This window comes from Periplaneta americana, chromosome 4 (assembly GCF_040183065.1).
Source record: "Periplaneta americana isolate PAMFEO1 chromosome 4, P.americana_PAMFEO1_priV1, whole genome shotgun sequence".
Classification (NCBI taxonomy): Eukaryota; Metazoa; Arthropoda; class Insecta; order Blattodea; family Blattidae; genus Periplaneta; species Periplaneta americana.
In genome coordinates, this window is record NC_091120.1 from 90061733 (window position 1) to 90075143 (window position 13411).

General features: G+C 36.0%; 1 long non-coding RNA gene across 1 annotated transcript; it reads left to right on the top strand.

The window, feature by feature from the left end:
• Positions 1-3917: 3917 nt before the first annotated feature.
• On the top strand, positions 3918-12969 carry LOC138698038 (uncharacterized). Its single transcript, XR_011331664.1, has 2 exons — positions 3918-4157; positions 11212-12969. It is a non-coding gene; the product is annotated as an uncharacterized lncRNA (long non-coding RNA).
• The last annotated feature ends 442 nt before the right edge of the window (positions 12970-13411 follow it).

Consider the following 13411-nt stretch of genomic DNA (forward strand, 5'->3'; position numbering starts at 1 on the left):
CTGTCTCTGTGCGCATAATTTCTTCTTCATTATCTTCTTTCTTCAACTTATTATACATGTGAACTACAGATTCTTGAAGCGTATTCTGAATGGCACAGGTAAGGAATAAAACGTGTACCCGGGTTCAACAAATCTGGAGATTTTGCATGGTTTCCCTCAGTCACCAATATCATAATTATTAATCAAAATCGAAAATCAATTACATGAGAACAAGCCATCTACAACTCACAATAGAACAGTAACCACGACCTACTGGTATAGAATATGTACCTGCAGATCCTAAAACACGCGATATGACCACAGATGTTAAAGCGTGTACCTATAAATAAACTTAACAAAGATATAATAATAATAAAATCCATACACATATACAGAGTGGAAGTGAAATAACCTAGCAGATTGAAAGGGACGATATGGTACACTGAAATGAATAGAAAACCTTCAATTGAAGATATCAATACGAGTATGTATGTATGTATGTATGTATGTATGTATGTATGTATGTATGTATGTATGTATGTATGTATGTATGTATGTGTGTGTAGGCTATCTGTATGTAGCTATGTATGTATGGATGTATGTATGTTGGCCTATGTAGGTATATATACATCTATATACGTATGTACATATGAGGAAACAAAGACGAAGGCAGAAAATAGGAAAGACTGGAGAAAGCTGGGTTTGCAGTGAAAGACCTGCTCTTGGGCAGAACACTAAATGAAATGAATGAAATGAAATACGTATGTGTCCACACTGTGGAGTGACGGTTAGAGCGTCTAGACGGAAACCAGGTCGCCCGGGTTCGATTCCCGGTCAGGGAAAGTAACCTGGTTGAGGTTTTTTCCGAGTTTTCCCTCAACCCAATATGAGCAAATGCTGGGTAACTTTCGGTATTTGACCCCGGACTCATTTCACCGGCATTATCACCTTAATCTCATTCAGACGCTAAATAACCTGAGATGTTGATAAAGCGTCGTAAAATAACCTACTAAAAAACGTATGTACACGTATTTTTATGGGCCCCAGGTTGAGCCTTAGGCCTATGCTTGTTTCATCTGGTCCGATGAGGTGAATTTAGGCTGCAAAGTGTGTCTTTGGCATTTACATGGTATAACAACAGGTTGTAGTTGAGAGGAGAAAAGATTATTTTCGGAAATGAGGGAATGTTATTCTCGGCGACATATCAAGTAGAAGAAAATAGTCTGTTCACTTGCAGGATTACTTGCGAGAAATGATCTAAATTCTGAGAAGTTCACCATCAGTTTTATCCTGCTAGACGGTGAAATACATTTGTGTCATGTAACCATGTATGCCGTTGAATATCTTGTGAATGAATAACACCGCTATAATTACGTAATAACAATGGCTATGAAGCAAAATAAGGCAGTGCTGTAATCTGGCATCTATTGCGTTTATAAGAGATTATTAGCCATTTTGGCAATAACGAAACTGCACAGTCCAGAATGTTGTCACTTATGTAAATCCACGATATGCATTCAGAAATGAGTGTAAGCGTCCACATATATTTACACAGAATCAGAGTAAGTGAAATTTATCCCTTTTTCCTAATTTTACTTTTATAAATTACTGGATAATAGCGATCTATTGTCATAAATCTAGCTTAATGCTCCAACATCAAATTTAGGAAATCGCCAATTATTAGTTACACTACAAAAAACCTAACACATCACATAAAAATTCACCAATGTTAAAAATATGTTCTCAATTATGTAAAATATGGGTTGCAGATTTAAGCATTTCTTGCATTAAATGTAAACCTTTTCTTATAAACGATTGAAGGTTGTTGATTCGAAATAACAAGTTACTGCTAACTACTGTATAATCTTCATTTATACATTTTCCATCTTGTATTTTATATCTGTATCTATCGTTTTTCATTTGTTTTTATACCTGTGTCTTGTATTTATGTCTTTAGTATTTTTTTTCATTTGTATTTATATGTGTATCTTGTATCCATAAATTTGTCCCTTTTTAAACTTTTTTTTTTCATTCCTATGGCATAAATTACTATAATTTTGTACTGTCTATTGTAAATGGGGTTTTGTCCTGTTATAGACAAGTAAATAAATAGAAAAACCAACAAATAAACAAACAAATAAATAAATATTCCTGAATAAATAAACAAGCAAATAAATCCTTCAAATTACCTTACGTATAGAGCAATACTTTCATAACATTGTGCGTATATTAAAGAAAAACTTATATTCTGAATACAAAGAAAGAAGGGTCAAGTAAAAGAATAGTATATACAGATATATGAAATGACATATCTCCATTACGACGAAAGGCAGGCAATGGTCGGTGACATTTTGTGTAACATTTCTTTCATTTAGACAAGAAAACAACATATAAGCTAATCCGCAAATTACTCAAGAAAATACTATTTTTCCTAACGAAAATAAGAAATTTTGTAAGAGAAATAGTGTGGCCTTGATTACGTGCATGATAAGAGCATATTATGAAAGTATGCTTGAGTTTGAACAACAATAGAATAACGTCAGAATCTCGTTTAATTATGTTTACATAGCTCACACAGAATGCGCATTACTGAGGCGCCGCTTTGGTGACAACTAAGAGACGAGTGACTGGTATGGCTGTTGCTACATTAGACACTTTTAATTATATAAGTGAAAGATTTTGACTGTAAGGAGAAACAGCATTCGTATCATAATTCCGACAGAAGCAATCGGGTTCTTTAAAATTACTGTGATATTACGTAATACGCAGTTAACTTCTTTCAGTACGCTTGTTTAGTCCTGATTCATTATAAGGATGATGCATTATGATTCTTACTCTCTTTTTATCGCATTGAGGAAGACATTAAAGGATTTTATGTTTTCTTACAGTTACTGCATATAAATACCCGTAATTAGCCTAACAAAAATGTTAGGCACACGTTACAAATACAAAAAAAAAAAATATAAATAGGCTACGGTACTTCATTCAAGTCTATAACTTTACATTTCCTTTCACACCTTACAAAGTGATGTATGTATGTATGTATGTATGTATGTATGTATGTATGTATGTATGTATGTATGTATGTATGTATGTATGTATGTATGTATGTATGTATGTATGTATGTATGTATTTTTACTTGGTTATTTAACGAAGCTGTATCAACTACGAGGTTATATTTATCGTCCATGGGATTGATGATAGCGAGATGATATTTGGCGAGATGAGGCCGAGGATTCGCAATAGATTACCTGACATTTATAATGCATGTATTAACATTTTTAATTTGATCCATTGATACCCCAAAGAGATTTAAGTAAATTCATACTTTGGGTTTTTTAGATCTATACCAACCATGACACTACCTGAAATGGAATAAGCAATATGCCGAGCCTCCACCTAAATTTACACAGAACATCACATTGACAACGAAAAACATGCCTGTCATGGATACAGACGGAATTGGTTGTTTCCACGAAATTTTAAAGCTGCACATCTTAGAATACGTGTGTGTGTGTACGCATGTATATAAAAACAGAAGAAAGTTTTGTAACTTGGCTTAAAACTTTAAAACTCACTCACTCACTCACTCACTCACTCACTCACTCACTCACTCACTCACTCACTCACTCACTCACTCACTCCGTAGTTTTCATAGAAAGATGTATTTTGGCTTCTTTGAATGTATGTGAAATATCGAACGTGTGGTTCTTGAAATTTTATTTAATCCAACATAACCTCTGAGTAATGTTATAAAACTAATAAACTGCACTGATATTAGATATACTATCTAATAAATTTTACAATCTATTTAAATGCTGAGATAGGAATGTTGCATTTCTTCATGTTTGATTGTGCAATTCTAACTACAGATCTTAAATACTTTTAGCAAAAGAACAAAGCGATCTATGTCATAGCAGATACCATTTAAGATAAGAGTAAGCAAGCCTAACAGTGAAACATTATCAGTAAGAAAAACTTACGTAAGATTCGCGCTTTGTTTGTTAACATGATATTTGTGATTCACACTATGTTTCACATTGCTTATTCGGGATAGAATTTTCCTCTTTTCATTTTACAGACGAGAAGTACGAGAGAAAGTCTGAAAAGCATTTATATAAGATCCTGTATCGACAGAAATAATATTATTTGAAAATATCAACAAAGGCATCATAAGGTAAGTTTAATTAAAGTCTGATTTCAAAATGTATTGTCTTTACAACGCATCATTGTTTACTGAGTGACAATGAATAACTAGGAAATATAGTAGCTATATTGGAAGAGCTCCGCAGAATGTAGTTAATTTAGTTCGGTTCCACGCGAAAAGACATGCGTTAAAATTTTAAAATAGAATGTTTTGTTCGAGACATACGTATAGTTAAATGTAACAACTTTGATCAGTTTTACTTATGAAATTGTTCGTTTTGACATAGTTTTGACGACATAGCTTTGTATTTCACCTGAGGCAGAGTTTAGAGGTTCGCCAAAGCCTAAGTAGGTACTTTACGAAAACTACAAAGAAATATGTGCAGCTTTGTAAGAGATATTGATTTTGGAATCATATATTAATGTGAATATCGTTTAATTCAAACTTATCTCCACTTATTATTTTGCTCTTATACTATGTTTGGAAGAGTTTAATTGATTTCATTATTATGCCACATTAAATTCAGATTTAAATTGAATTGATATATGCTGCAGGTTAATATCTGTACCTATGTTATGGATAAGGTGACTAGATCTTTTAGTTCAAAGTGGGACACCATCCTATTCATAGACGATCGATCAACATGACTTACAGCCCAGTTACTTTATGGTGACAGCTCGTCGACGCGAGAGAGGAGAAAGTTCGACTGTGGGAGGGAGACCGATCCGAGACGGAGCGAATGGAGGGAGGGAAATACAGTCATATTAGAAATGAAGTTTCACGTTGCAGCGTCTGCATAATTTTGAGCTCCTGTCACTGTGTTCACTTCATACACCGGAACAATAGTCACTAATAAACACTAAAGAAGTAAACTACCATGGAAATACAATGAGCAGCAGTTCGGAACAATAATAAACACTAAAGAAGTAAACTAACATGGAAATACAATGAGCAACAGTTCGGAACAATAGTCACTAATAAACACTAAAGTAGTAAACTAACATGGAAATACAATGAGCAGCAGTTCGGAACAATAATAAACACTAAAGAAGTAAACTAACATGGAAATACAATGAGCAGCAGTTCGGAACAATAATAAACACTAAAGAAGTAAACTAACATGGAAATACAATGAGCAGCAGTTCGGAACAATAATAAACACTAAAGAAGTAAACTAACATGGAAATACAATGAGCAACAGTTCGGAACAATAGTCACTAATAAACACTAAAGTAGTAAACTAACATGGGAATACAATGAGCAGCAGTTCGGAACAATAATAAACACTAAAGAAGTAAACTAACATGGAAATACAATGAGCAACAGTTCGGAACAATAGTCACTAATAAACACTAAAGTAGTAAACTAACATGGGAATACAATGAGCAGCAGTTCGGAACAATAATAAACACTAAAGAAGTAAACTAACATGGAAATACAATGAGCAACAGTTCGGAACAATAGTCACTAATAAACACTAAAGTAGTAAACTAATGAAAATACAATGAGTAGGAGTTCGGAACAATAATAAACACTAAAGAAGTAAACTAATGTGGAAATACAATGAGCAGCAGTTCGGAACAATAGTCACTAATAAACACTACAGTAGTAAACTAATGGAAATACAATGCGCAGGAGTTCGGAACAATAATAAACACTAAAGAAGTAAACTAATGTGGAAATACAATGCGCAGCAGTTCGGAACAATAATCACTAATAAACACTAACGTAGTAAACTAATGGAAACACAATTAGCAGGATTCGGAACAATAATAAACAATAAAGAAGTAAACCAATGTGGAAATACAATGAGCAGCAGTTCGGAACAATAATCACTAATAAACACTAATGTGGAAATACACTGAGCAGCAATCGAATCACCATATTTAACAGTTAATCACTAATTAACAATGAAATATACTCATGCGGAAATATCGGTAATGTTCATCAGTGCTTCACTGTTACCTTTCCCACCACCACCACCACCATCATCATCATCATCATCATCATCCATGTAAAAGATGGAGCAGCCTTCTTCTCTGTACTTCTTTATTTTCCTCAACTACTGCAAACTTTTGGCCCTAATGCTGTGATGCTCGACCAGAATTTGGCGATTATTTTGTGTTTTTTTTTTCAATGAAATCCTAATTTCAAAATAACTTTCCTCAAAGTCGAAATACCTCCCGAAAGTCGACAGTCTTTCAATTTCAATAATATATATATTTTTTTTAAGTGTGGGCCGCTATTTCTGTGAAATATAGAACTCGTGCTTTGGTTCGTCTTATGACAGCTTCATTAAAGTTGTCCACAGTTGATTTTGGCGCCGATTATCAATGTCTTTAGTCTCCCTTATTATTTGGCTAACACAGCTCTCAGACACAGCGGTAAACTCTGCTACAAGTTTCCCAACATTTGTTACGTTTTTTCTTCCGACGCTATCTTCATAAAGCGCTACACGTTGCTCACGACTTCTCGCGACTGCGACTTCAGTTTGCTTCTAACAGGCAGCATTTTCACAAACAGAAAATAGCAGCGAACCTAGACAATAAATACTACATACTAAAAAATACAAAACAGAAGCACTACAATTATTTCAGTAACTAAATGAAATGTACGTAACAAACACACTAAATTGCAATATACAAGACAGTCGTGGTGTACTACGTCCTTAGCGCGACTGTACGCCCACACTAACGTTCCCGAGATGTGACCGCTACCGCAGCCAGGGGAAGACTAAAAGGAACACCCCTTCGAACAGTGAACTCGCCCAAACCACTGCGTCGCCAGGCCAGAGCTGTCACCATAAAGTAACTGGCCTGTACATAAAGGTGATATTTTTTTTCAGTACCGGTATTTCTTATTTCATAATGACCTTAAGTTCAAGTATATAAGGATAACAACTTTGGACAAACTCAGATTTTTATTCATTACAGATATTTCTCAGATGAATGAACTACCTTAGCAAACTCGTTCTTTGAAGAAGTTCATGAAATTTGTACCAGTCAAATTGCAAATTACATTTCACAATAAGTAAATTCCGCAGTGTATCTACTTTTAATTGATTCTTTTCAGATGTCCAAATGCCGTTCATCAGGGAAAATACCTTTTCAGTGAGTGCATTAGTTCCTGGTAAACATGAAGGAAACTAAACAATGATATACAGGTTCTGGAAAGGGACACTATGTTTAATGAAATGTCCAAAAATTTGTTTCCAATTTTCATCAGGTGTCACTTTTAGTGTGCTTCACTCAGTTTTTATTTTGTCACAGATGACGGTACATGTACAATTTCATCGAATAACTCAATGTCATTGACCTTGTTGTGGGATGTGTTATTGATAAACTGAACAGCTTTTGAACATCTTCCCATGTTGGTGGTGATCTAAGCAAAATAAATTGAAAGACTTGAACATCATCAAAATGCTGACTCCTGTCAAAATAGTGACCAATGTACCATAAAATTCAATCATAGTTTCAATTCAACCATCAACTGCTTTTCTCTCAAGCACACCCTCCTCTTCCAACTTAACGGGGTAAGATTTTACAGTCAGAGGAACAAAATGTTTCTTCTATCGTTCCTGGAACATGAATTTCAGCTTCTTGAGAGATTCTGCAACCTCAACAACAGGTACTTTTTGTCCTTCAATTTGTTGAACAGTAGTATGGAATATTGAGGCCTGGCTATAAATAAAAGAAAGCCGCATGCCTGCACAGGGATTAAAAAAAATGCTTAATACTAACAGGGCATTTTCAATGGAGAGGAAATATGCTTTTGAACCTGGAAAAATTTTCAGGATCCTCTCTACAGCTGGCATAAATGCAAGCCATCTGGTCTTGCTGTAGCCAAGCAACTGCTGATATTGAACTTCTGCAAAATCACAGAATTCTTTTAAAGCTTCAACTCATATTGTATACATTTAAAAGTATGAGTAAATCTTTGAAATTATTGCCTCTATATCAATTGGAAGACACTCTGCTGCAGTTTGCACTGTGTTGTATACTATATGAGATGCACATCGAATTCCTAATATATTATGTTTAACTGTTTCCTTGACCTTTGTGTATAAATATTTTTGTTTTTGCCTCTTCTTGCAATGCCACCGAAGTTTGTATTTTCATTATCACCAGTTAAAGTAAGGAATTTATCTGTCAGAGAGTTTTCTGTTAGAGTTTTCATTACACATTGACTGCAGATCGCAGTTTCACCAGGCAAATCTTTAAGTTCCAAGATTTTTATATTCACTCCTGACTCTAATGATAAATAACGTACAAGAACGGAAAACAATTTGGTATTTTTGTGATTTGAAGCATCAAAATTTATACTTTGTAGCTCCTGCTTCAGCTGCTCCATTGCAAAGGGAGCAAAAGGCTTCACGAGTATATTTTTGTGTTTGTTCTTTCACATGAAAATTTTTTGTCAAATAATTTCTGAATTTCTGAATAATGGTAGGCCTACAGTCCATTGACCAGAAACTTTGGTTATGATTCACGATATGATAGACAAGCGTTTCTTCTGCCAACTGTTCTTCTGCCTTTCCAAGATTTGACTGATTAAAAAATCCTGCAATGACCTTGGATAAAGCTGCTGAAATCACTGCACGTTTATGTCTGTCAGAATTAATGTGTTTCACAATGTCCGTTTTTCCACCATGAACCACAGAAAACTCGATTTGACATACACTGCAGTTTACACCAGAATCAGAGCCAGGGCGTCATTTCTTTATTAAACTATATTCTTCCTGTAACCTATCGTTAAATTACAGAGTATTTTTGGCATTTTATCTGGAGAGCACACATCATCAATGCACTAAAGACTGCAAACTAGACTCCACACTGCATACCTTTAAAACCGCTAAAAACTGCAAATAGCGTCTACAGTCCACTGCTTCCTCGGTCGTACCTAAGCAAAAGGGAATTAAATTGGGAAGTAAGCAGACCAGTGCAGTGGTCTTATACCAAGTCCAAGTGTCTGGGCATTAAGTTTAATAAAATAATAATATATTCTCGGACGAATAGCGGGGGTTTAGTCAATCAAATTCATTATATAATAGATACAACGTAATATTTGTATCAATTATGCTAGGTCGAAAAAATCACAGTATTTCCTATGAAAAATCTTTACGCATCTATGTCAGTCAACAAAAATCGGCTGCGGCCGTCCCAAAGTCACGTGACTCATCCGTGTTTCGATGTTGATGTCCTTCAATAGTCTTCTGAGCAGCTACGCACGCTCTCTATATTATACTAACTCTATGGGTCGCATTCAATTCCCGAAACACAGTTTTAGTTCACAGCCAACTGGATAAAGTGTGAGTCTCGGCAACAACATATGATCTAGGTGGCGTTGTCCACTCAGACGAAAGGCTTTCGAGCTACAAATTTGAAAAGCGGGACTTTAAGCGTCCCCACCGTAATTCAGGGGACATCAGGACAATTTTCTTCGAAGTGGAACTGTCTGGTCATCTTAGATATGGATGATAAGGGTGAGATATATTTACACAAATAATGGAGTGATGACAAAGGAACTCAATTATTCAGAGAAATTATACAAATATTGCCTTCGTTCATCAAATATTCACTTGGCCTTGTTGGGATAAAACCAGAGATTCCGACAAAAGAAGCCACAGCTTTAGTTTCCCTATTATTGAAAATTTCAGAAGAGTATTGAATACAGTATATACAGGGTGGAACGCTCGAATGCACCTAATTTCAATTGTATGTGACTGGTGAACGGTTGAAGATAGAACCTTACGGTAACGTTTATATGAAAGGAAAACTCAACAAGTTTCGAATCCTGTCGGTAGATGGTGCGTAGATAGGGTTCATTTTCGTAGATTGTATCGATTGTTAAAATGGCGACACCGCAGATGAAAGCGCAAGCTGTGTTGTGGTATGCGGAGTTTAAATCAATTGTTAGAGTTCAAAGGGAGTATCGACGAGTGTTTAACCATGATGCTCCAACTGCTAAAAGCATTAAGAAGTGGCACGATACATTTTTAGCTACAGGATCGGTGTTGAAGAAGCATGGTGGTAGTCGTAGAATATCCGACGAAACGGTTGCAAATGTTCAAGCCGCGTATGAGCGAAGCCCGCGGAACTCATTAAGAAGAGCTTCGCGGGAACTTCAAGTACCAAAATCAACATTGCAACGAATTGTCCACAAACGTCTCACACTGTACGCATACAAAGTGCAGTTAATGCAACGTCTGGAGCCGGATGACAAACCCAAACGAGTAGAATTCGCCAATACGATGCTAGACTGTCTCGGCGCTGATCCTGATTTTATGTCCAAGATTTTCTTCTCGGACGAAGCCATGTTCCATGTGTCAGGTAAAGTAAACCGGCATAATGTAGGGATCCAGGGATCGCAGAATCCTCACGCTATACAAGAGCACGTCCGTGATAGTCCAAGTTAAATGTGTGGTGCGGTTTGTCACAGCAGCAGGTCACTGGACCGTTTTTCTGCAACCTGCAGCCTAACATCCTTTTCCAGCAAGATGGCGCTCCTCCACACTGGTTCAATGACGTTCGTACGGCTTTAGACGTGTTCCCTGGCCGTTGAATTGGTAGGGGAGGACAGATCGCTTGGCCCCGCGAGATCTCCGGATTTAACACCGCTCGATTTCTTTTTCTGGGGTTACGTCAAAGATAAAGTGTACGCCACCCCAGTCAGAGACCTTCGTGATTTTCGGGAGCGCATCATAGAGGCTATTGAGAGCATTCCAGAAGACATGCTCCAACGTGCTTGGCAAGAAATCGTTCATCACCTCGATATCGTCACAGTGACAGCTGGAGCTCACGTAGAGATATGGTGATGTGCACATCGAAACTTGTTGAGTTTTCCTTTCATATAAACGTTACTGTAGGTTTCTATCTTCAACCGTTTGCCAGTCACAGTTTGCCAGAAATTAGGTACATACACTCTGTATAACTCGGAATAGTAACATATAATTCATATGAGTAAATTGCTTTGTAATATGAACGTATAATCTTAACAGGAGTTTACAAGCCACGTGATTTTAAGGTAAATATATGTTAAACACTTTAACTTCCGATTGACTGCAACAGAATTATTTGTTTTCCAGATGAAGAACATTATTTCGAGGCGAGTACTATTCATACATCCCATAGTCTTCATCATTTTAACGCAGATTATCCTGACCTTCCAGAAGGACGGAATGCTGGGCTTAAGAAATAGTTCAGGAACACCTGGGTCCGTGTCTACAACTATAGGCTTTGGCAAGATCTGCCTAGATGTCTGCACATGTGACGACGAGGTAGAGCGGGCAGATTGCTCAAACAATAACTTGACCGAAATACCGATGGTAATTTTCAACATCACTGAAATTGATCTGTCAGACAACAGTATCTCCGTGATAAAAAATACTGATTTTATAGACTGCGAATACGTAGAAACTTTAAAGTTGAACCGTAATGGAATCAAACATCTTGATGAAAATACTTTCGAAAATCTGGATGAACTTCGATATTTATATTTGACAGAAAACAAAATTGAAAATATTCCTCAAAACCTAATTATGGACTTATCGTTGCAAAAACTTTGTTTGAGAGGCAATCCATTGATAATTCCTAGCGGTCAATTTCTGATATCATTTTCGCTTACTGTTTTAGACATGTCTCTTTGTAATATCACCAATTTTCCTGAAGACTGTTTCATAGGTCTTCCAATGCTTACAGAATTACTGTTGGATGGGAATAATTTCACACACGTAGATACAAAAACGTTTGAGTCTCTTCTTGATTTGAAAGAAATTTCCATGGAATCAGGAACAATTGAGTGTTTAACTATATCCAACATTACATTCTTTTCCAGTAACAATATAATGTATCATGGACCAGGTTTTTGTCGACTTGAAGTAACTGCGGCACAATCTACCTTAACATCTCCATCAAACCTTTCTTATTCAGTTCCAACTTACAGTGAGACAGCGACAGAAGGACTGACAATCTATACTGACAATGTAATATCGCTTGCTTACAATACGTCACCACAGGTTGCAATACAAACACCTAATTACGAAATATTTATCGATAAAAATCAACAACCTGCTTACGAGAAAACTACCACTCAAATTCAACCATTAGTGTCACAAACATTTATTTATGAGACAACTACTGATGAAGGCCATAGAAGTAATTCGCCAAATCTTGTGTCAACGGCAAAGTATGTGCTTATACTATCTTTCAGCTTGTTATGTGTATTTTGATCCTCGCTATTAGTTATTGTGAAAAAGCACAGATTTTTATATGTGAAATGTATCGTGCAAATTAAAATTCATATGCAATATTAACAATGGAGACATTTCAATACAGAACGTGAATCAATGTTATAGGTCTTCATGTTATAGCCAATTTCTCCACGAATTAAACTTTTATAGTCTGTTTCGTTATCCATATTATCTTATTTGAAGGGTTCAGAACCATAGTGGGTGGTCAAGCGCCATTTACTAAAACCGTAGAAAACAAGGGTTAAAATGAAGTTATTATCATAATTCAATGGAAACATAATATAGCAAATAATATAAAGTATACACATTAAAACTAAATGATATATCACTCTTCATTAAACTATGGTATTCACTTGACTTTAATCCTTGCTTTCTCAGTTTTTAATAAATGGCATTTGGCCCACTATGGCTCTGAACCCTTCAGTTAGTCTTTTAACTATCTCTCAAGTCCTCTTCCTTTTTGGAAGATCCGGGGTTCGATCACGAGTGGTGACGGGATTTTCTTCCAGAGGGGTCCCGAGGTTCACTCTAGTTCATTCTAGTGCCGAGGTAAAAAAAAAAAAACCTTGGTGCTCTACCTCCAAACTTCCCCAAGTGCCTTCATGGTATGCATAGAGAATGCCTTAATGCCTTAACACTTACAGTTTTGCGAGAAATATTTTCTCATTGATAAAATGTGTTGTAACTAATTTCTCTTAACCTTATGTACCTGTAAGATTTCATCGTTTGTTTTGTTTTAGTAGAAGAAGGTCCTATCCCATGTTCTTTAACTTTTGAGAAAACAAATATTTTACCACCAAGAAGGGAGGCAGTGAGTTCTTGAGCTCTTTTCCAATAAGAAAAATAGAACGGTTCGGCATATCCCACGACAAATAACTTGTGAACGTACACATTAGACAGTTCCCGCTATCACATTTTGCACAAAAAACTCATTTTAGGCCTTTTTTTAATCAAACCTTTCAAATGTCTTACGAAATTACGTTACTTCTTCTGAGGATTCCATATTGCTTTTTCTAACAAAATATCGATGGCTCAG